Source organism: Grampus griseus (assembly GCF_964374135.1).
Source record: "Grampus griseus genome assembly, chromosome: 2".
Classification (NCBI taxonomy): Eukaryota; Metazoa; Chordata; class Mammalia; order Artiodactyla; family Delphinidae; genus Grampus; species Grampus griseus.
The window spans coordinates 156,244,703-156,265,085 of NC_139018.1; the positions used below are offsets into that span (position 1 = coordinate 156,244,703).

Below are 20,383 nucleotides of genomic sequence, written 5' to 3' on the forward strand. Positions count from 1 at the left end.
TCAACTGGAGCAATGGAAGGAAGAGAATCATTTTAGGGTGTCACTGTAGTGTGAAAGGCTTTGCCATTTGAAATAAAACAAGGAAGGAGAAAAACAGTTCACTGTGTAGTTGGGGTCTCTTGCCAGCAAAGACTTGGGCACGCTCTCCAGGCACGGCAGCGTGCTCACCTGAAACCCCGCCAGACTTACAGATGTTTCCTTTGGCTCTGGTGTGACGAGCCACAGCGCAGTTCTCAGGAACGGTTCCATTCTGGCAGGGATGGATGTAACAGGGAGTGGGGCCGCAAGCAGAGGAATGACTTCATAGGTCTCCTCCGTTCCGAGTCTCTTAGATCGTGTGGTGTGCATTGCCATTTCCCTTTGAGTGTTCATACCTCACTTTATTCACTTAGTGCCAACACACACACAACCTTTTTATGAGGCTATGAAAGCTCCTTAGCTGAGCACATGTTTGGAACTCTGATAAGTTTTACCTCTGGTTGTGATCCTAGAAATTCCCCAAAGGTCACGCATAGGTGAATGGAACTCTTCCAGACTTGGGTTTTCTTCCTTCAAGATTATGACACAGAAGAAAATGTATCCACCCAGGGGGAATGAGGGAGGAGTACGAAGTGGAAGAAAGGGTGGAGAGTCCAGAGGCTGTGTCTCTTGCCTCATCTCTACTCCCGGGTTTTAAACTGCCCCTTGGAATGAGATGACCTGGCAGCACACGGCATGTGCAGAATGTGAATTCACCCACTCTTCTTTGGTAATCCGATGCCTATGAATGGTGCCATCTTCCTTCCTCTCAACCGGCCTCCAAATCTTCACCTTCACACCCAAATCTTGTGAATTTGAGACTTTTGTGTTCGCAGAGCTATCCTCTCCATTCCTACTACCACTGCTACTTGTACTGCTTTCTTGGGATATCGCAAGTAACCTCTCCATGGTCTTTTCTTCTTAACAGCTTTGTTGAGGCACAATTAACATACAATAAATTTCACATACCGGAAGTGTAACGTTTGATCAGTTTTAACGTAGGTGTACACCTGTGAAACCATCACCACAATCAAAATAACAAACATATCCATCACCCCTAAAAATGTACGCATCTTCCTTAGAAATCCCATCCTCCCTGCCCTGCCCTCCACCACTGATCTGCCTTCTGTCACTGTAACTTTCCATTTCCTACAGTCTTATGTAATTGCAGTCATACAGCGTGTGCCTTTTTTTTTGGGGGGGGGGGGGCGGGACTGGCTTCTTTCACTCTGCATAATGATATCAAGATTTAATATCAGCAGTTCACTTACATCAGTAATGCACTCCTGTTAATTGCTAAGTAGCATTCCTTTGAACGAATATACTGCAGTGTTTCAGTTCTCCTGTTCATGGGCGTTTGGGTGGTTTCCAGTTTTTGATGATTAACAAATGAAGCTGTTACGAACATGCATGTTACAAGTGTTTGTATGCTTTTGTTTCTCCTGGCTAAACATCTAGGAGTGGAGTGGCTGAAGCTAATGGTAGGAGTATATTTAACTTTTTAAGAAACTGCCGAAGTGTTTTCTACAGCAGTTGTACCATTTTACAATCCCACCGGCAGTGTAGGAGTTTCAGTTCCTCCACATCCTCGCCAACACTTGGTATAATCACTGTATCTAATTTTAACCATTCTAATAGGTGTAATGATGTATGTCATTGTGGTTTTAATTTTCATATAACTAAAGATGCTAAGCATATTTTTATGAGCTTATTTGACACCTGTATATCTTCTTTGAACTGTTTGAATCTTTTCCCAATCTTGAATTGGGCTGTTTCCTTACTGTTGAGTTTTGAGACTACAAGTCCTTTTATCAGATCAATGTTTTGTGCATATTTGCTGCCAGTCTGTGTCATGTCTTTTCATTCTCTTAATAGTATCTTTTTAAGAGCCAAAGTTTTTCATTTTGGTGAAGTGTTATTAATTTGTTCTTTTACTGATTGTGCTCTTGGTTTTGTATCAAGGAAAACCTAACTCACAGTCACAAAAAAAGCGATAGTTTACTTCCTTTCTAATGTAGGCACTTTTTTTTTTTCTTGCCTGCTTGCTCTGGCTAAAATCTCCAGGTCAGAGTTGAATAGAAGTAGTGAGAGTGGACATCACCATCGTGCTGTTGATCTTAGAAGAAAATCATTCTATCTTTTACCGTTAAGTATGGTGTAAGCTGTAGGTTTTTCATAGATGCCCTTTATCAAGTTGAGAACATTCCCTTCTCTTCCTGTTTTGCTGAAAATGATTATGGAGAATGGATGTTGGGCTTTGTCAGTTGCTTTTTCCACATCTGTTGAGGTGATCATATGATTTTCTTTTTTAGTTTGTAAGTATTGTGAATCACATTGGTTGATTTTCAGTGTTAAACCAGCCTTGCATTGCTAGGAGATAAACTCAACTTTATCATAAGGTACAATCCTTGTGTTCACTGGATTCTGTTTGCTCAAATTTTATTCAGAATGTGTACAACTGTATTCAGAAGGAAGATTGTTTCGTAGTTTTCTTCTAATTTCTTTAGCTGATTTTGGTTTAATGTAGTCCTGACCTCATGAGTGAGTTAGAAAGTATTCCCCCCTCTTCAGTTTCCTGGAAATGTTTGTTAAGTTGTGTTATTATTTTCTTAAGTGTTTGGTAGAATCCATCACCTAAGTCATCTGGAGCTCAAGTTTTTTTGGTGAGAAAAAGAAGGTTTTTAAGCACAAATTCATTTTCCTTAGTATGTATAAACCTGTATGTACTAAATATATATATATATATTACATATAAATGTATCTACAGGTCTATTTAGGTTGTATATTCTTGAGTTTCTCTCCTTTAGAGAATGTCTGTTTCATCTAAGTTGTCAAATTTATTTGCACAAAGCTGTGTATAATATTACTTTATCCTTTTACTGTCTGTAGACTATAGTGATGTCATCGGTCTCATTTCTGATATTAATAATTTGTGCTTTATCTCTCTTTTTTCTTCATATGCCTTGAAAGTGTCTCAGTTTTATTTGTCTGCTCCAAGAAGTAGCTTTGGTTTTATTGATTTTCTTCGTTGCTTTTGTTTTCTCTATCTTATTGATTTTCACTGATTTCTATTTTCTTCTATTACCTTCTTTGCGTTTAATTTGCTCTCATTTTTCTAGTTTTTAAAGGTGGAAGCTGAGGTCATTGATTTGAAATCTTTCTTTTCTAATGAGCATATTTACTGGTGTACAGTTAACCTAAGCACTGCCTTACCTACATCCCACAAGTGTTGATATGCTGTGGTTTCATTTTCATTCCATTCAAAATACTTTCTGATTTCTTTAGATTTCTTCTTTGACCCGTGGTTATTCAAAGTGTGTTATATGGTTTCTAAATATCCGAGAATTTTATAGAGATTATTCTATTATTGATTTCTAATTTAATTTTATTTTGGTTAAGGAACATAACATACCTTGAATGGCTTGCAGACTTACAAATTTATTGAGACTTGTTTGCCCCATAATATGGCCTATCTTGGTGAATATTCCATGTGCACTTGAAAAGAATATGTCTAACGTTGTTCTTGGACCGAGTGTTCTACAAATGTCAGTTTGGTTGATGGTGTTGTGCAGAAGTACCCTTACTGATTTTCTGTGTATACTGTCAGTCAGGCTATTGAAATCTCCAAATATTATGGTGGAGTTTTCTACTTCTCCTTGCAATTCTGTCAGTTTTTGCTTCATGAATTTTGCAATTCTGTTATTTGGTGCATAAATGTTTTGAATTTTTATGTCCTCTGGATGAATTGACTTATTATTTTGAAATGATCTTTATTTCTGGTATTATCCTTTGCTCTGAATCTGTTTTGACTGATGTTAATAAAGCCAGTCAAGTTTTCTTTTAACTAGTGTTATAAAGTGTATCTTTTTCCATTCTTTCACTTTTAACCTATCTGTGTTTGTATAATCTAAAGTGCATTTCTTATAGATAGCAGACAGTTGGGTCTTACTTCTTTTTTAATTACTGTGACAAGTTCTACCTTTTAATAGAAGTGTTTACATAATTAATATTTAATATGATTGTTGATAAAGTTGAGTGTAAATCTGTCATTTCACTGTTTACTTTTTATTTCTCTCATCTGTTCTTTTTTCTCTTTTTCTGCCTCTTAAGATTATTCTGTTTTATCTCTTTTATTGGCTTATTAACTATCAAATTCTGTTTTGGTATTTTAGGGGTTGTCTTAGGGTTTATAGTATATATCTTTACCTTATTACAATTTACCTTCAAATGATAGTGTAAAACTTCACATATAATTTGAGAATCTTACGGTAGTATACATCCATTTTTTTCCCCTCCCACACTTTATGCTATCGTTGTCATAATTTTGGTTTTACATATGTGGTAAAGCCCACAATACATAGTTATAATTTTTGTTTAGGTGGTCCAATTTCTTTTAAAGAGATTTAAGTAATAATAAAAAAAATCATACATATTTACCCATGTAGTTACTGTTTCTGGTGTTTTCCATTCCTTTGTGTAGACCCCTGTTTTCTTCTGGTAACATTTTCCTTCTGATGAAAGACTTCATTAACATTTCTTACAAGGTAGGTCATCTGTTATATGTCTAAAAGCATTTATTTTGCCCTTGTTCTTGAAATATATTATCACGGGATATAGAATTCCATGTAGACAGATTTTTTTGTCTTTCAGTATTTTTTTTAATTATGTTTTCCAGCTCTATTGAGATTTAATTGACATGTAACGTTGTATTAGTGTTAGGTGTAGTACATGGTGATTTGAAATATGTATACATTACAAAATGATTACCACAATAAGTTTAATTAACACACATCATTTTGTATAGTTATTATAGTTTTTTTTCTTGTAATGAGAGCTTTTAAGATTTACTTTTAGAAACTTTCAAGTATGCAATACAGTATTGACTAAGTATAGCCACCATGCTCTACATTACGTCCCCAGAACTTATGACTGGAAATTTACCTTTGACCCCCCTTCACCAGTTTCACCCACCCTCCAGCCCCCGTCTCTATCAACCACCAATCTGTTCTCTGTAGCTATGGGTTCATTTCTTTCATTATTTTAAAGATCCACTGTCTTCTCAACTTGTATTTTTCCTGATAAGAAATTTGACATCATCTTTACTACCTTTGTTTCTCAATATGTGAGTCTTTTTCCCTCAGTCTGCTTTTAAGATCGTCTCTTTGTTACTGGTTTTGAGCAACTTGATCATAAAGTGTCTTGATTTCGTTTTCTTCATATGTCTTGCACTTGGGCTTCATTGAGCTTCTTGGATTTGTGAACTATAAGTTTTCATTGAAATTGGAACTTTTCCAGCTCTTCCTTTGTTCAGATATTTCTCTGTCCCCTTTTTCTCTCCTCTCCTTTGGGGACTTCAGTTACTCACGTATTTGGCCACGTGAAGTTGTCCAGTAGCACACTAATGTGCCTTTCTTCTTCTTTTAAAATTCTTGCTTCTTGCCATGTTTCACTTTGAAACACAGTTCACTCACTAATCTTTTCTTCTACAGTGTTTAATCAGCCATTAATCCCATCCAGTCTCTCTCATCTCGGACATTATAGTTTTTTAATCTCTGTAAGTCCATTTTGGGTCTTCTTTATACCTTTCAAATCTTTACTTACCTTTTGGAACATACCAAATACAGGGATAATAACTATTTTTCATGTCTTTTTTATTGACCTTGTCTGCTAAACCTAACATCTGTAGTAGTTCTAGGCTGGTTTATTATTTTTTTATATATTTATTTATTTATTTGGTTGTACCGGGTCTTAGTTGTGGCAGGCGGGCCCCTTAGTTGTAACATGCGAACTCTTAGTTGCAGCATGCATGTGGGATCTAGTTCCCTGACCAGGGATTGAACCCTGGCTCCCTGCGTTGGGAGCATAGAGTCTTATCCACTGTACCACCAGAGAAGTCCCTAGGTTGGTTTAAATTAGTTGATTTTTCTCACTACAGACTGTGTTTTCCTTATTCTTTGCATGCCTGGAAATCTTTAAGTACCAAGATACTCAAACGTTATGAAATTCATCTTGTTGGATGCTAGATATTTTCGCATTCCTTTAACATCTTTGAGCTTTGTTCTGCAGTGCAGTTAAGTTAGTTGAAAGCAATGTGATCCTTTTGAGTTTTGCTCTTTTGATGTATTAGGCAGGTCTGAAACAATACCCAGCCTAGAGCTAATTATTTCCTACTTCGAAGGTAAGGCTTTCCTGATTTCTCTACCCAGTGTGCCATGAATTAGGAGTTTTTCTAGTCTGGCTGTTGGGAACAGCACTGTTCTTAGCTTTTAATCATTTTGGATGGTTTTTCCATTTCTGATCTTTGCTGGTTTCTTTTCCCACGTAGACTGATCAGTACTATACTGAATACTCCAGGGACCCTCTGCAGATATTGGGGGTTCTCTCTGTGTAGCTCCTTCCTCTCCATTACACTTCCTGTGAGTTCTAACTGACTTGCCTCCCCCGGACTCTCAGCTTAAATCAGTTCAGGATGTCTACCACGTTCTACCTGGCTTTCCTCTCCCTGTAACATAGCCTGGAAACCCTTTAGGGACGTTAGCTCTTTTCAGCCTGGAAAGTCACCATCTAGACCAGAAGCAGAGGTCTCCTCCTCTGGATTATATTTTTTATCCCTGATTCTTTTCTCAAAATGCCTTCCTTTGTATCCAGAGAAGTCCCGATACTGATTATGGTACATGAACATTTAATAGCACCATGTAGCCTAGTAAATAAAGCCCAGATTCCTTGGCCATATTTTTCATGTCTTATGTAAACCATTCTGTGTTTTTTCTATTTCCTTTCATAATTTCCATTCCTACAGATCTGTTCTTTATAGGGTGGAATCCCTGTACTCCCTGTCTTTCTCACAACAGCCCACCTGCCTTCCAGACCTGCCATTTCCTACAAAGTTTTTATCAGATTTCCAGGTTGAAAATAATCTCTTCTTTCTCCAAACTCCTATAAAGACTTATTTGTGCCTCTTTTATTCAACCTATCACCTTCCAATATGTAGTAGCTTATTTACATACATGTCTTATCTCCTCTGTCTATAAATCCCTTGAGGAAAAGATTCCTGTCTCCTACAGATGCTCTTAGAAATAATACAATGTGTGCATTTTAAAGCGATCTGTAAATGTCCGTTAAACACACGTTTATGGGGAATCTTGGGAATGAACACTGAGCAGAGGTTGATGAAATTTTAACCCAATGATAAAGAATATCTTAGGTAAAAATAACTGGGGAGATTGAATGTCTGCCGAATGCTTCAATCCACTCTTAGCTTAGCTGATATAACCTCTTCCTTCTCTGTGTGTCAGCCTACAAACAAGAGGTGCCCTTGTCCCTTTGAAAGAAGGACTCTGAAGCCAGGGATTTTTATATCACTATCTTTGTCTTCCCACAAGCCAGTACTGTACCTGGTTCAAGAAATAGCTGTTTAATCACAGCAGTAACTCCCAATGGGAGGTCCTCCCCAGAGAATTAGTCTTTTAAAAAAAAATTCCACAAAGTAGACTGGACCCTGGCTGTGGTACAGAGAGCTTTTGTCTTCCAGAATCTGTCTGAAATACTGTAAGCATTCAAGGAAAGAGAAAGCACAAAATTAAATTCTGACGCCCTGGGTTTTCTCTTTTTATAAAAATCCACTGAAATGATTTTACTTTTACGAGGCACTTAAGAGTAGTCAGATTCATAGAGACAGAAAGTGGGGTGGAAGTTGCCAAAAGCTGGGGGAAGGGAGAATGGGGAGTTGTTTTGTGGGTGCAGAGTCTCATTTTGGAAGGATGGAAAAGTTCTGGAGGTGGATGGTGGTGATGTTTACACAGCATTGTGAATGTACTTAATGCCACAACCATATACTTAAAAATGGTTAAAATGGTAAAGTTTCAGTTACATATATTTTGCCACAATCTAAAAGAAAAAAAATATCCATTGGAGGTCCTGGTCATGTTTATGGAAGGATCATAGGTAAATCTGGGTTTAAATTCCAGTTCGAATACTTACTAGCTGTGTGAGGTTAGGTAAGCGGCTTGCCCTCTCTGAACCTGTTTTCTTATCTATAAATGGGGCCTAAAGTATTTAGAAAGTGCCTGGCCCAGCCTGTAACATAATGGGCACTCACAAATGTTTGTCTTGTTCTTCCCTTTTCAGCATTCTAATGAATGTCTTCTTACTTTGAAATTCCTGCCCTGGTACAGGCTTGGAGAGTGAAGGGGGCAAGGGTAGTGGCTTTGGAAAAGGCAAAGTCCTCTGGACCAGGACTCTCCATGGGAACAGCTCCCAGCTGGCGGTGTCTGACCCGTCAGGGGGCACAGAACAGGGACAGCACCTCACAATCTCAAGTCACCAAACGTCTGGAGGAAGTAAGAGCTCGGGGTAGCACTCTGCCTCCCCTTGTTTTTCATTTCAGTGTGGACTCCCCTGGGTATATACCCCCAAGCACCCTCATTTTCAAAGCTTAGATCGTTCCCAAATCATCAGACTTGGCTTCTTTTGTAAATAAAAAATAGTTATCTGATGTTTCGTTAGTGTTTAGACGTCTGATCAAAGCAATTATCCAAAGTCTGAATATAGAGAAATAAATCTCCAGTAAAAGAGGAAGGGGGCTCTCTTTCTATTTCTCTGGTTTATGTTATTCTCCCGCCCTCCCCTCACATGCAGATGTCCTGGCTCTGTGTCTCTTCAATCTCTCGCAAAAGCGACAATCCGGGGAATTTTCCTGGGGGGGAGCAGAGTCATCGTCACTTGACGAGTTGTACTGTTTGCCCAGAAGAGCCACTTAGTAGTGAGGGATTGTCGTCGGCTCCTCTCCGGCCCCACGTGCCTTCGTGTAAGCTCGTCCGTCGCCTGTAAGGACCGGCTGTCCCGAGTGTACAGCTGTGCCCCCTTGGGCTGTGATCTTGTCAGAAACTCGCTCACACTGAGTAGGGCGTTGATCATGGTTTACGTGGGGCTCCAGCACAACCCCCAAATGCCCAGCTCCAGGCACTGAGGAAGAGCCACCCCCTGAATGAGGACCCCTTAGTCCCGGCAGGCTTGGAGGTGAGATGCAGATAGTTAGGAAGACCAGCCACACGGCTGGGTTATTCTAGCAGTGATGTAGGGCCCCAGCTGGTGTCGCTGCCCAGTGAACCACTTCTCCCATGCTGAGGAGCCCAGGGGCGGAAGGTGTCGTCCCCATCCCCGCGGTCCTGCCCGGCCCTGCCACCTTCTGCGGCGGGCTGACCGTTGGAGGGGCGGCTGTGTCACCTGCTGATGCCCACAGACTAGATGTTGGGGGAGCCGGGATTCCATGGAAACCAACCACTCTGCTCTTGAACGTCTCTACCCCCGTCAAAACACCCCCATGACAGTCTTCTATACCCTGACAGGTGAGCCCTGTTATTTTGGAAAGGTGACTAAGAATTTTGACCCAACCGATGTAAAGATACTGTGATCATTCGTGACCTGCTTTGGTTTTGTGTTTCTTAACGTTGCTTCCAGCACCCAGTGCAGACCATTTTTGAGTGAGAATTAGGTGTTTCACTGTCCTAAACACAAACACCCCCAAATTTTGAGCCTCTCACCGCGCTTGCAGTGACTTTTCTGTGGAATATCATAATAGCCCTTCCCTGGGAGACCGTGGTCTTACAGTGGACTGGGAAAGGCGTCTCCACGCTTGGGATTCCAGGAAGCACTCGTGCTTCCCAGTTGGAACCCCCTGAGGCTCCTTCAGGGAGACTGGTGTCAAACATAAGGATAAGGGAAAAAATGGTTTTGATGGACATGGCAGTTAACTTCAGCCTCGAAATCTTTCAAGGAAGGGTCTGCAGGAAGTCACAGGTTTCTGTGAATGTGAAAAGAACAACTGGAAGGTTTCACAGTGGCAAGATAAGTGCCGTAATTATATTTAAATGAGTGCAGAAGAAAATTTCACCACAAACTGCATTAACTAAAGAAGGTTTTCGACACTGGGGTATAATTGAATTAACGTTAGGGTCTGTGTTCGGGCTAGTGCCTCACTGGTTCTGCTTGGGCCTGGTGCCCCCTTCAGCAAAGCATTCCTGTTTGTTCCACTCCAGGACCGGGGTGGGCGTGTGGATCAAACCCCCCTAATGGTGAATTTTTAGCAGAAAAGATAACACCTTCTGAGGGTCTAATACGGTTTGTGCCGTGAGGAAAAAAAATGCAGGTTTAACAGAAAGAATATGATCTTTTGAGGCACTGTTTGATTTCACGTGTGTTTGTATTACTTCGTTGAGGGAATCACTTTTCCAAAAAAATGCTGTAACGCATGTGCTTCTTTGGGGCTTTACCGTTACAGATTTATAAAGTATTAATTCCCAGTATGATCCTGGGAAGGAGGCTGTGAGGTATCTAGTCATCCTCATTTTGCAGATGAGAAAACTGAGATTTACTGTTGAAATAACGGTCACATAGCTAGAAATGTGGACCTTCGGGGACTGGACTCATCTTAAGACTCTCATTTTGGTGCTTTTCCTGTCTTAGAAATTTTCACGTGGTTTTACTCTGAGCTTTAAAAAGTAAGGATTTTTAAATGGAGTTTTCATTTTGAAGTGAAAGCATGAGAAAATTGAAAAAAATTTTTTAGCATCTTTATTGGAGTATAATTGCTTTACAATGGTGTGTTAGTTTCTGCTTTATAACAGAGTGAATCAGTTATACATATGTTCCCATATCTCTTTCCTCTTGCATCTCAAAATTGAAAATTTTGAAATAAGAAAATCAGCCTGCCTTTGCCCAGTAACCCAAATACGTCTCCACCTTTGCATTCATCTAGCTCTTGAGAATCGTCAAGGTCTTTTCCTGCAAAGGGCATCCTGAGACATTCAGGATCTAAAAAACTGATCGTGGACAGGTAGGAAGGAAAGTAAAGCAAGCTGTATTCAGAGAAACTGCCTGGATCCTTGAAATTAAACTCTTCCTAACCGCCCCCCCCCCCCGCCTTTTGTAATTATTAGCAAAGATCAACGACACCGTAATATATTATGCTGTTTTACTAGGGATATATTGTTGAATCTTAATAGATAACTCACTGAGTCAGACAGCAGTTTCTGAACCCCGAAGAAAGTGACATGGGTTGCAGACACCCATACGTATTATTTACCATGGAGGAGTTCAACTCAGTTTTTATTTGCTGTCTGTTTCACAGCAAACAATACACCATCATTTCTTATGGTGCCGTACGGGTCACAAAAATACTGATGGCTCTTTGCTGGATGAGTCATAATCTCAAGAAGGAATGGAGGGGAGCTTTGATCTCAGTGGCCTCTGCCCTGAGTTATCATTTTCAGTGGGTCACCTTTAGGCGTGCTGTGCCATGTGTCTCATCTGGATATAAGGGGGACAATAGTGCCTTTCCCTGCACAGTTCAGAAGGAGCTTTTGAAGTGCCCTTTTGGAAGCCATAGAAATCTATGATATTTATTGTCAGTGTTCCAGTCTGAACTTAAAGTCACCTCCTATCACACCTCTAGGTGTAATAATATCTCTCTCTCTATTACAACCGAGTAATGTCACACTTGGCACTTTGACTGTCCTTTTCCTAGAATATCCCCATAGTGCTCGCTAAGAGTGTTAACTGCTATTTGCCTCCTTTTTTCTGCACCGGGGAGAGCAGAAACACACTGGGCACCGAGAGATTTCGTGTGCAGTAAATAGGCAATTCTGCACAGCGACCAGTGAAATTCCGGCATTGCCTGACCCCCGCTTCTGTGCTTTTTCTGCATCGGGTCACAAGGCTTGATAGCCATGCTTAAGTGTCATTTCTTTTTATCCCTTCCTTTTTCCTGATCATCAGACTTGGTTCTGCTTCTGCCACACCCATCCAGGCCAATAGCAAAGCACAGGGAAAGCAGTGTCATCGGGGAAAACAGGATGGGAGCTGAAGCCTGTTTAAAGTTTTGGCTGGCGTCAGCTTGGAATTAGGACACAAGTTAACTCACCATTACCTAGGTACTCCAAACCAAGCTCAGCTGGCAGGCCTTAGCAATCGCGGCTCCTTTTTTCTCCGCTTTTTAGCAAATGCAGAGTTGGGGTGCTAAGGCGATAAACAGCATGTTTCCAATCCAGTGGTATTTTACATGAACTGGCACTGGTAACCGTATATCACTTATCTTCTGAATCCGTGTTTCACATCGCCTCCGACTTGAGGCCAAGAACAGTACAGCTGTGCCAAAGAGTGGGTGGAAAAATAGCCTTATTGTTAACCTGCGTTGAAAACATGATGGCTTCTCGAATGTCTTCATTCGCAGACGTTGTCCACGGCTATTAATGCCCTTCCTTCAATGCGACAGTTTAGAGTTTTCGTGTAAACCTGCTCTGTCCACGTCTGTGGGGCACCCGCACCTTGGGGAAAAGCATTAGCCCCTCGAAAATGGCTTTATCCTTTCCGTTTCCATATGGTTCGAATCCATAAGTGGGCTGTTTCTCTTGGTTAGCAGTGTGTGATCATATACACCCATAAAGGTGTCATTTGGACCCGTCATCCCATGGCGACCCTACAGAGCCCGCGAGTGTGGTTGGCCTCCTTGTCGAGGACAAGAAGGGATGGAGAGCGATTTCCCAAGAGCTGCTCAGCTTCTGCAGCCGCCAATCCAGGTTTATAAACAAGCAAGTTTAGGCACCCTGTTTGATAATAACTTCCATCTGCAGAGGCCCCGTTTCCACATCATCGTCGCATTTGTCCCCCCGTCACGGCCCTGAGAGTACACACGGTGGGGCTGGCATCTTGATGGTACACCAAACGGGAATCTGTGGTTGGAGGTGGTCAGGGACTTGCCCAGCTGGGAGACGGGGGACGAAGGCCACCGCCTTGGACTCAGGCCAGTGGTCCTGCTGTTCGACCAGGCAGACGGCTTCATCCAGGGGCCTCCCATCGCCACGTGGGACACCTCTTTTCTCCTGCGTCAAAAAGGCTTTGTGGTTTCGGAGGCATCCATTGTCATCTCAAGTCCTGGTTCCCATGAAATGAACAGATACTGGGGTAGCAAAGCGGCCCTTATCAGGTGTCAACAGGGAAAAGAGAAAACAAAAATCACTCTCTGTATTCTCCAGAATCCAGCTTGGCGTCCAGGTTGCATGATACCTCCAAGGAAGGCAGTAGTAGCATTGATCGGCCGTCTCTCAAAGAGCCACTTTTCTTTTAAACAATGCAAGGTGGAAGGAACACAGACTGGCCTTTGGACTGTCATGCTCAATGTGCTGAATAGAATCTTGCTTCTGTTTGACTGACATGGTCAGTGGCACGGTGGCGGGGGGCAACTCTTAAAGCTTTATTCCCAAGTGGGAGTCTGATACTTAGGTGCATGTGCACAAAATCTGTTCCTGCCTGCTTTACGGGTAGATATTTTACTGCGGATTTTAATTCATGCCTTTACGAGGAATCTTCTGTATCTTTTTGATGCTGACAGTTTTATTAAGGCTATTTCTTTAGGTTTTGTTGTTATTACTCCATTAAAAATGTATTGTTGTGGCAGCTTTGAGGCGGTTGCAAAACACTCCTTTTTTTTTTTTTTTTTTTATTCACAAGCTGGATTAAAATGTACAGTAACTGTCACCTGGTAACCAGACCCCATAGAACTATGTCACCACTCGCCAGTGATTTAGCGCTTTAAATTGGAGTCAGCTGTTATTTGATTCCACAGTTTTGAACTCTGCAGGGTTAATCTGGAGCCCGCTGGTACACATGAAATAGTTTTATCTGCTGTTCTAAGACTGATGAGACGTTTAAAAGATGGTTGTGTAATCAGTCAGTTATCTCTCAGTGTTACAGCTTATTCTGCTCAGCAGTGTACAATCTCCAAAATAATTATTCTGCTGTAGTTAAAACATGGGAGCCGAATGCAGCCACTGATAAAAACTGCATTCACCAAGTCCTTTTCCAAATAGGATGGTTCTATTTTGTTATCTTCTTAGAGGGAAAACATGGGTTGTGATGGTCAGACCTCCTGGGAGCTTGAAAGCTTAGGGCAAGGCCTGGGAGACAGAACACTTAATCTATTGTCAGTGGCTTTTTCTACCTTTGACCTTTTGTTTTCAGATAAACTTGATTAGACTAGACTTTCATTCACTCATCTGGATGTAGGTAGGCTCCTTGGAAATAAGGATACTGATTCTTAGAGTTTTCTTTTGTCCTAAAAGCAGTCAAAAGATATCTAAAGTCAGGAGGATTTGAAAAAAAAAAAAAAAAATTCCAGACCGGTGTCCCCTTTTTAGCATTCTCCTTTCATCACCATGTATTGAAGAAGACCTGAAAGGGAAAGGTTATTTGGTCAGCTTCAGACCTAGCATTTTCTGCAAAGCTCACCTGAAGGAAAAGCATCATAGATTTTTTTTTTCATAAGCTATGTAGTCTGTAGGGATAATAACTCTGTTTACAAAGACGTTTGCAAAAATCCATGGACAACTTATTGATGTTTCGAGGAAGACTCAAAACTCGGAATAAAATCTTTTATGTAACTGTCTGCCGATGAGATTACACAACCTGTCTTTGAACTGAAAGTAGAATGTAAGTTTTTCAGTTCATGAGAAAAAAGAATACAATGAATTAATTGTATTTGGGGCGCTTCTCATCTCGTGGCCCAAGAACAGTTTCTCTGTTGGGTAAGGAGGGGTGCCTCATGGATAGGGGTTTGTAGAGGTGGGTGAGGTATCATGTATGGTCGTATGGTTGTTGTTTTTTTTTAAAGGTGAGAGATTATCAAGGAAGAAATGTTAGTTTTCTTAGAACCCGAGAATATTGTCTCTCTGGCTCCAACCTCTTGAACTGGGGACAGTGAGAAGCCATTTGGTTAAGAAGACAGTGCAAGATGCTTCCTGTTTGCTTCTGTGACGATTTACTCTTCCTGATTCAGTTGCTCATCACCTCTTGGCTTCTTCTTTCCCTCTTGAATATATAGTTAAATCACTCCCAAACAGACTCCTGTCCCTCCAGACAAACACTCTTCTGTTGTTACTTGAACATGGGTCCCACATTGTATTGCTACCCGGCTAGATGCGTCAGAAGTAGACGTCAGGCTTGCACGTAGCACAAGCCCGTGTATTACTGCACTGTCCAGAGTCTGCACTAGACAGATCGGGCCTGGAGAGGTGGATCGATGGGTGTGGCTCCCCTCCGGTGTGAGTACGCCTTCTTTTGAAAAATATATTTAATTACGCAGAGTCTATTTCTAGTCACAGTTAAGTGCAGGCTCTCCAGACTCCACTCAGCTTGTCTGTTAGGAGGGGAAAAACGCCATCAATATTTCAAAAGCTGCTGACAGGCAAGAAGTTAGGCTTGACGGCTGGAAATTTAGAATTTTTTTTTTTTAACTCTCCCTACCATCTCTGCATAGCTTCCCTAAAGCAGTACTGAGGAAGGCTTAACATAGAGCAAGGGGTATGATGAAGTCTGATGAAATGAAACCAGTCAGAGTCTTCAGGCTCCACATAACCTAGATGTGCCCTGATTGGATGGCCTGCATTTCCCACCTGGGAGCTTTCCAGCACAGTCAGCGCCCAGAGACACCCTGACATCCATGTCGCGAAACTGGGTCACGGAAGGTGCATTCCAGAGAATATATTTTAGGGCAGATCTTCCAGGGACAGCTTTTGAGGGACCTTCCAGATTTCTAGTTGTGGTTGGAGACAGTGAATGATGTTCAAACGCACCCAGACTTTCCAGCTATTGCCTTGGCGGTCCTGTGAGAGGTTTGGGGGGTGGGTGGAGTAAATGAATTCTTTGGGGCCACGCTAGAAGCTTTAGAAGTAGTTTGCAAGAACCCGTTAGCCTATATGATTTCCATGCTGCCTACAAACTGTTCAGGAACCGTGTTTCCGTGTAGGTATCTCTCATGTCCAACCTCACCTTCACCTCCGTTCGAAGTACTAATTTTTCTTTGTCCCTCTATCACAATGCTAAAAAACTCAAAGCATCTTCTTAGCGCAAAGATGCTTAGTATTCTGTATACTTCTTTAGATTCACATGAACTCTCAACCAACAGGGAAAAAGAAAAGAGGTGAATTTATTAAATTTTTAAAATACCTGTTCCCTAGATTTTCGTAGGCTACACGTTGATATCGCATATATTCGGTTTCATGTGGGCATGTGCTTATTTTTGTGAATTTTTTTGGAGGGATTTAAAACAATTGCAGATCTACCTAGGCACCAAAAGGACTTGGAGACACCCATAACTCAACCCAGGAAAATGGTACAGGAGATGGCCTCCTTCCTCTGCCAACTTGGTCCAAACCCCTTGAGACCTCTCCAGGTCAGATTTCTGTACCCACCTGCACAGCAGGCCCTGCCTGGTCCCCAGACCCACTTGAGATGCTAATAGGTTGGAGAAGCGGTAGAGGGAAGGGGTGGGGGGGAATTGCTGAATCAGCGCTTTGAGAAGTGGTAACAAAAAGAAGAGAGAAAAGATTGAAAGAGGAGACAAAAAATTAACTTGTGTTCGTGGACTAAATCTCACCAACAAGCAGATGAAATTAGGAATCATTTAGCGATGTGGATTGAAATGCGTTAGACTCTCCTATCAAGATTACGTCCTCCTGTGAATCTAGTCAATTTTGCCAAGTGGTTTGTTTAAAAAAAAAAAAAGTATTCTCACCACAAAACCATTAAATACAGTTTAAACGCACCACTCACTTTATCCACCTGATTTTTCTATAGCTGTCCACCAACTTCTGATTTTCTGGAACCAAATTCTAAAGCACACTCACTTCGATCCTTCTGGTGTGTTTTTAGCACAGCTACTTTGGGCAGGACGCCAACAATGTGCTGAAGGTGTGGGTCGAAGAGCACTCATAACATTGTCCTTGTTTCAACTATATTTTTATATATATATATATATATATATATTTTTTTTTTTTTACCGTTTGACGTTGTAGTAATCAGGAGAGGCCCAACTCCTATAACAGATAGGCCTAAAAATGTGTTAGGACTCCAACACAGAAGTTTCCTCCTTGCTCATGTCAAGAATCCCTCCTGGGTGTTCTGGGTTGGTGGCCGCTTTCCTCCACGTGGCAACACAGGGAACCAGCCTTCTTCACCTTGTGGCTCGGCCTTCCCCTGGGTTGGTTGCTGCCGCTGCTGTGGTCGTTTGCCATGTGCATCCATCCGGAAGGAAAGGAAGGAAAATGTGGGAGACTTAGATCTGCTCTGTTAAAAGGCCTGACCCTGAAGCAGCAAGTGTCACTCCACTCACGTCCCCTTAGACTGTATGTGGTCACGTGGCAAGAAGCCAGCCCACGTGGCCTCACCCTGCCCTCTGCTGCGTTCCTGGCCCCGTGGGAGGAATGGATTTGGGTGGGCAGCTGGTGGGCTTTGCCACATGTGGTATTTCCCAGGCTCTCCAGAGGATGAGAATCGTGGGGGACACTTGTACAAATGACCAGGCCTTGGCCCTGAAAATCCTGATCCCATGGGAGGCCCCTGGGTGGGTTCCAAGGAATTTATAAACAAGCAACGATGATCTTCAGGCAAGTCTGAGAAACACTGTTTTAAGATGTAATTGGATGTGGAAAGGTATTTTGTGCATGTGTTACAGTCTTAGGCTGAGAATGCCCTGTTGTAAGGAGACCCAACTCCTGACACCCTCTAGTCTTTGGAGTTAGCTACAGGCCTCGCTGTATAGACAAGGTTATACAGTGACGCTCGCGTGTAATACTTATACACCTGTCCAAACCTGAATTTTTCTTCGAATTAGCCGATTGCGTCACTTAGTTGATCAAGTTCACCAGTCATTTTGACACATGGTTATTTTTATGGTTTATATCAGCTATTGGAATATATCCATTTACGACAGCTCTTTAGCATATAGTTCACTGTCTAAGACTGACAAGGAAAGAACTCATCGGAGTTTTTTCCCCCTCCTGTCACAATGTTGAATCCTGTAGAAACCTACCATCATGGAAATTAAAAGCATAAATATATTTGGCGAATAGTGGTTGAATTATTTATCAGTGACCTAGGTCCAAAAATGAAGGCCGGAAGGCTGCTGCACCCAGCCTTCCAAATGTTCCAGAAGGGTGACACGAGATGTGGGGATTTCCATCGGTGCTTTCCAGGGTGCATTTGAATCCTACACTGCCTTCTCCACGCTACCCAGCAGTGATGTGGACCACATCCCTTTCAACAAAGTGGACGTGCTCGGGGAATTGAAACTGACTTTAGGATTAGTCTAACACAGTTATATCCAGGAAGGGAGCTCTTCCTCTCACTAACGTAAAAAGTATTCCAGGACAGTACAGTCAATGAAAAGATATTTGCAGTGGCCACTATTTTAATTGCTTGAATTACTGATCTGCTCATGATAGAATAAAATTGAGAACTAACTACGAGACCCTTAGTGGTGGGAGAACATCTCTTGTAACTACAAAGCAGTATTATTATCATTTGTTATCTGCACAATTAGGGAGCGATAGAGTACAGCAGAGGCTTCACCCATACCAATGATCTTTGTTGCCTAGAGCCTTTTAGCTCTTTGCGGAGTGTTTTACAACATGCCTCTCTTCCTGCCCCTACCTTAATCATCGTGTGTGTTTGTCTGAAATCCAGACGAGCAGTAGCCCTTCAAAAGGGGCTAAAGACTTGGAAATCCATCTTCATCCAGTCATCAGAAGATGGAATGGGAACCTGCGGGGTATTATTTCCTTTCTCCTTTCTTCTAAAAGGTTTAACAGAAGAGTAAGCGTCACTGGCAGAGACTGAGGAAAACGAAAGCTCGTAGATCAAATACTACTTCAGCGTCTGTGCAGGGTGAGGAAGGCTGGTAGACGGCGTGTTATTCTTGAGCGAAGCCCAGTGGCTGCTGGTCAGCCAGTGTGTAGAGTTTTCCATAATCTTGAAAGCAAGGAGATACTTCACCTTTTCCCTGTGAAGTTTTCGAGGGAGAGAGTGTCTGGCGAAGAAGATGAGTCTCCTCTCTACCTGCTAACGAATGAGCAGTTAACTCTGCTGCTAAATATCAAATACATCAAGTGCAGGGACCGTGTGTTATATTTTTCTTGTATCCGTCATCAGTTAATACTTACTTAATTTCCTGAGAAATGGAAAGCCACCCTTGCTGTTTATCTGGGTTGACATTTAGAGCAATGAGGAAGCACGGTGTTCTTTTTTTTAAAAAAAAAAAACACCTTTTTTTTTAAAGTATAGTTGATTTACACTGTTGTGTTATTTTCAGGTGTACAGCAAGGTGATGCAGTTATACACACACACACACACACACACACACACACACACACACACTCTTTCAGATTCTTTTCCATTATAGGTTACTACAAGATATTGAATATAGTTCCCTGTGCCATACAGTAGCTACTTGCTGTTTATTATATATGCAGTAGTGTGTATCTGTTAATCCCAAACTCCTAATTTATCCCTCCTCCCCCCCCCCCTTTCCCCTTTGGTAACTATAAGTTTGTGAGTCTATGCCTGGGAGCCTGTTTCCATTTTGTAAATAAGTTCATTTGTATCATATGTTAGATTCCACGTGTAAGTGATATATGACATTTGTCTTTCTCTGTCTGTCTTACTTCACTTGGTATGATCATCTCTAGGTCTTTGTCAAGAGTGAGATTGGGGTTCAGGCTTTGCAAATCCAAATACTTCCTCTCTGTGCCTTAGTTTCTTTTGCTGGAAATAGGGACTTAAACTAGATGATTACTAAGGCCCCTTTCCGTTCCGCTCTCCAGTCCAAGATTTAAATTGGATCACAGTCAGATCTGGACCAGCCCTTGTCGAAATTACAGTGCAAGTGAAGTTTTTTTTGGTTTGTTTTTGGTTTTTTATTTATTTATTTATTTTTGTCTGTGTTGGGTCTTTGCAGTGCGAGGGCTTCTCATTGTGGTGGCTTCTCTTGTTGTGGAGCACGGGCTCTAGGCATGCAGGCTTCAGTAGTTGTGACACATGGGCTCAGTAGTTGTGGCTCGGGGGCTCTAGAGCACAGGCTCAGTAGCTGTGGCGCACGGACTTAGTTGCTCCGCGGCATGTGGGATCTTCCCGGACCAGTGCTTGAACTCGTGTCCTCTGTATCGGCAGGTGGATTCCTAACCACTGCGCCACCAGGGAAGCCCATGAGTGAAGTTTCTTTTTCCCCAGCCACCAGAGATTTTCCATGGCACTACCTCATGCCCCAACCCTGACATTCACACTGTGTATACTCTTATCAAAGCCTGTAGTCAGAGATTGATTTATACTCTAGTATAAATCACTGGAAAATAGATCACAGTGTTGTTTTTTCCAAGGAATTTTTGTTTTAATATAAATCTGACCTTCAAGCCATAAGGATGAAGCCCAAAGGAGGAGAGTCAGGACTTGGAGAGATCTCGGTGGAGAAGAGGCACGTAGGGTTTACCTGCGACAGCCCGGTTTTCATCTGTTGTCCCAGAATAATGACTAATATTCC

The 20,383-nt window shown here is 41.8% G+C and overlaps 1 protein-coding gene across 7 annotated transcripts in view; it reads left to right on the plus strand.

Moving 5' to 3' along the window:
* CELF2 (CUGBP Elav-like family member 2) overlaps nucleotides 1–20,383 on the plus strand; it is a 527,424-nt gene that overhangs the window by 377,338 nt on the left and 129,703 nt on the right. The gene's annotated exons all lie outside the window — the stretch shown is intronic.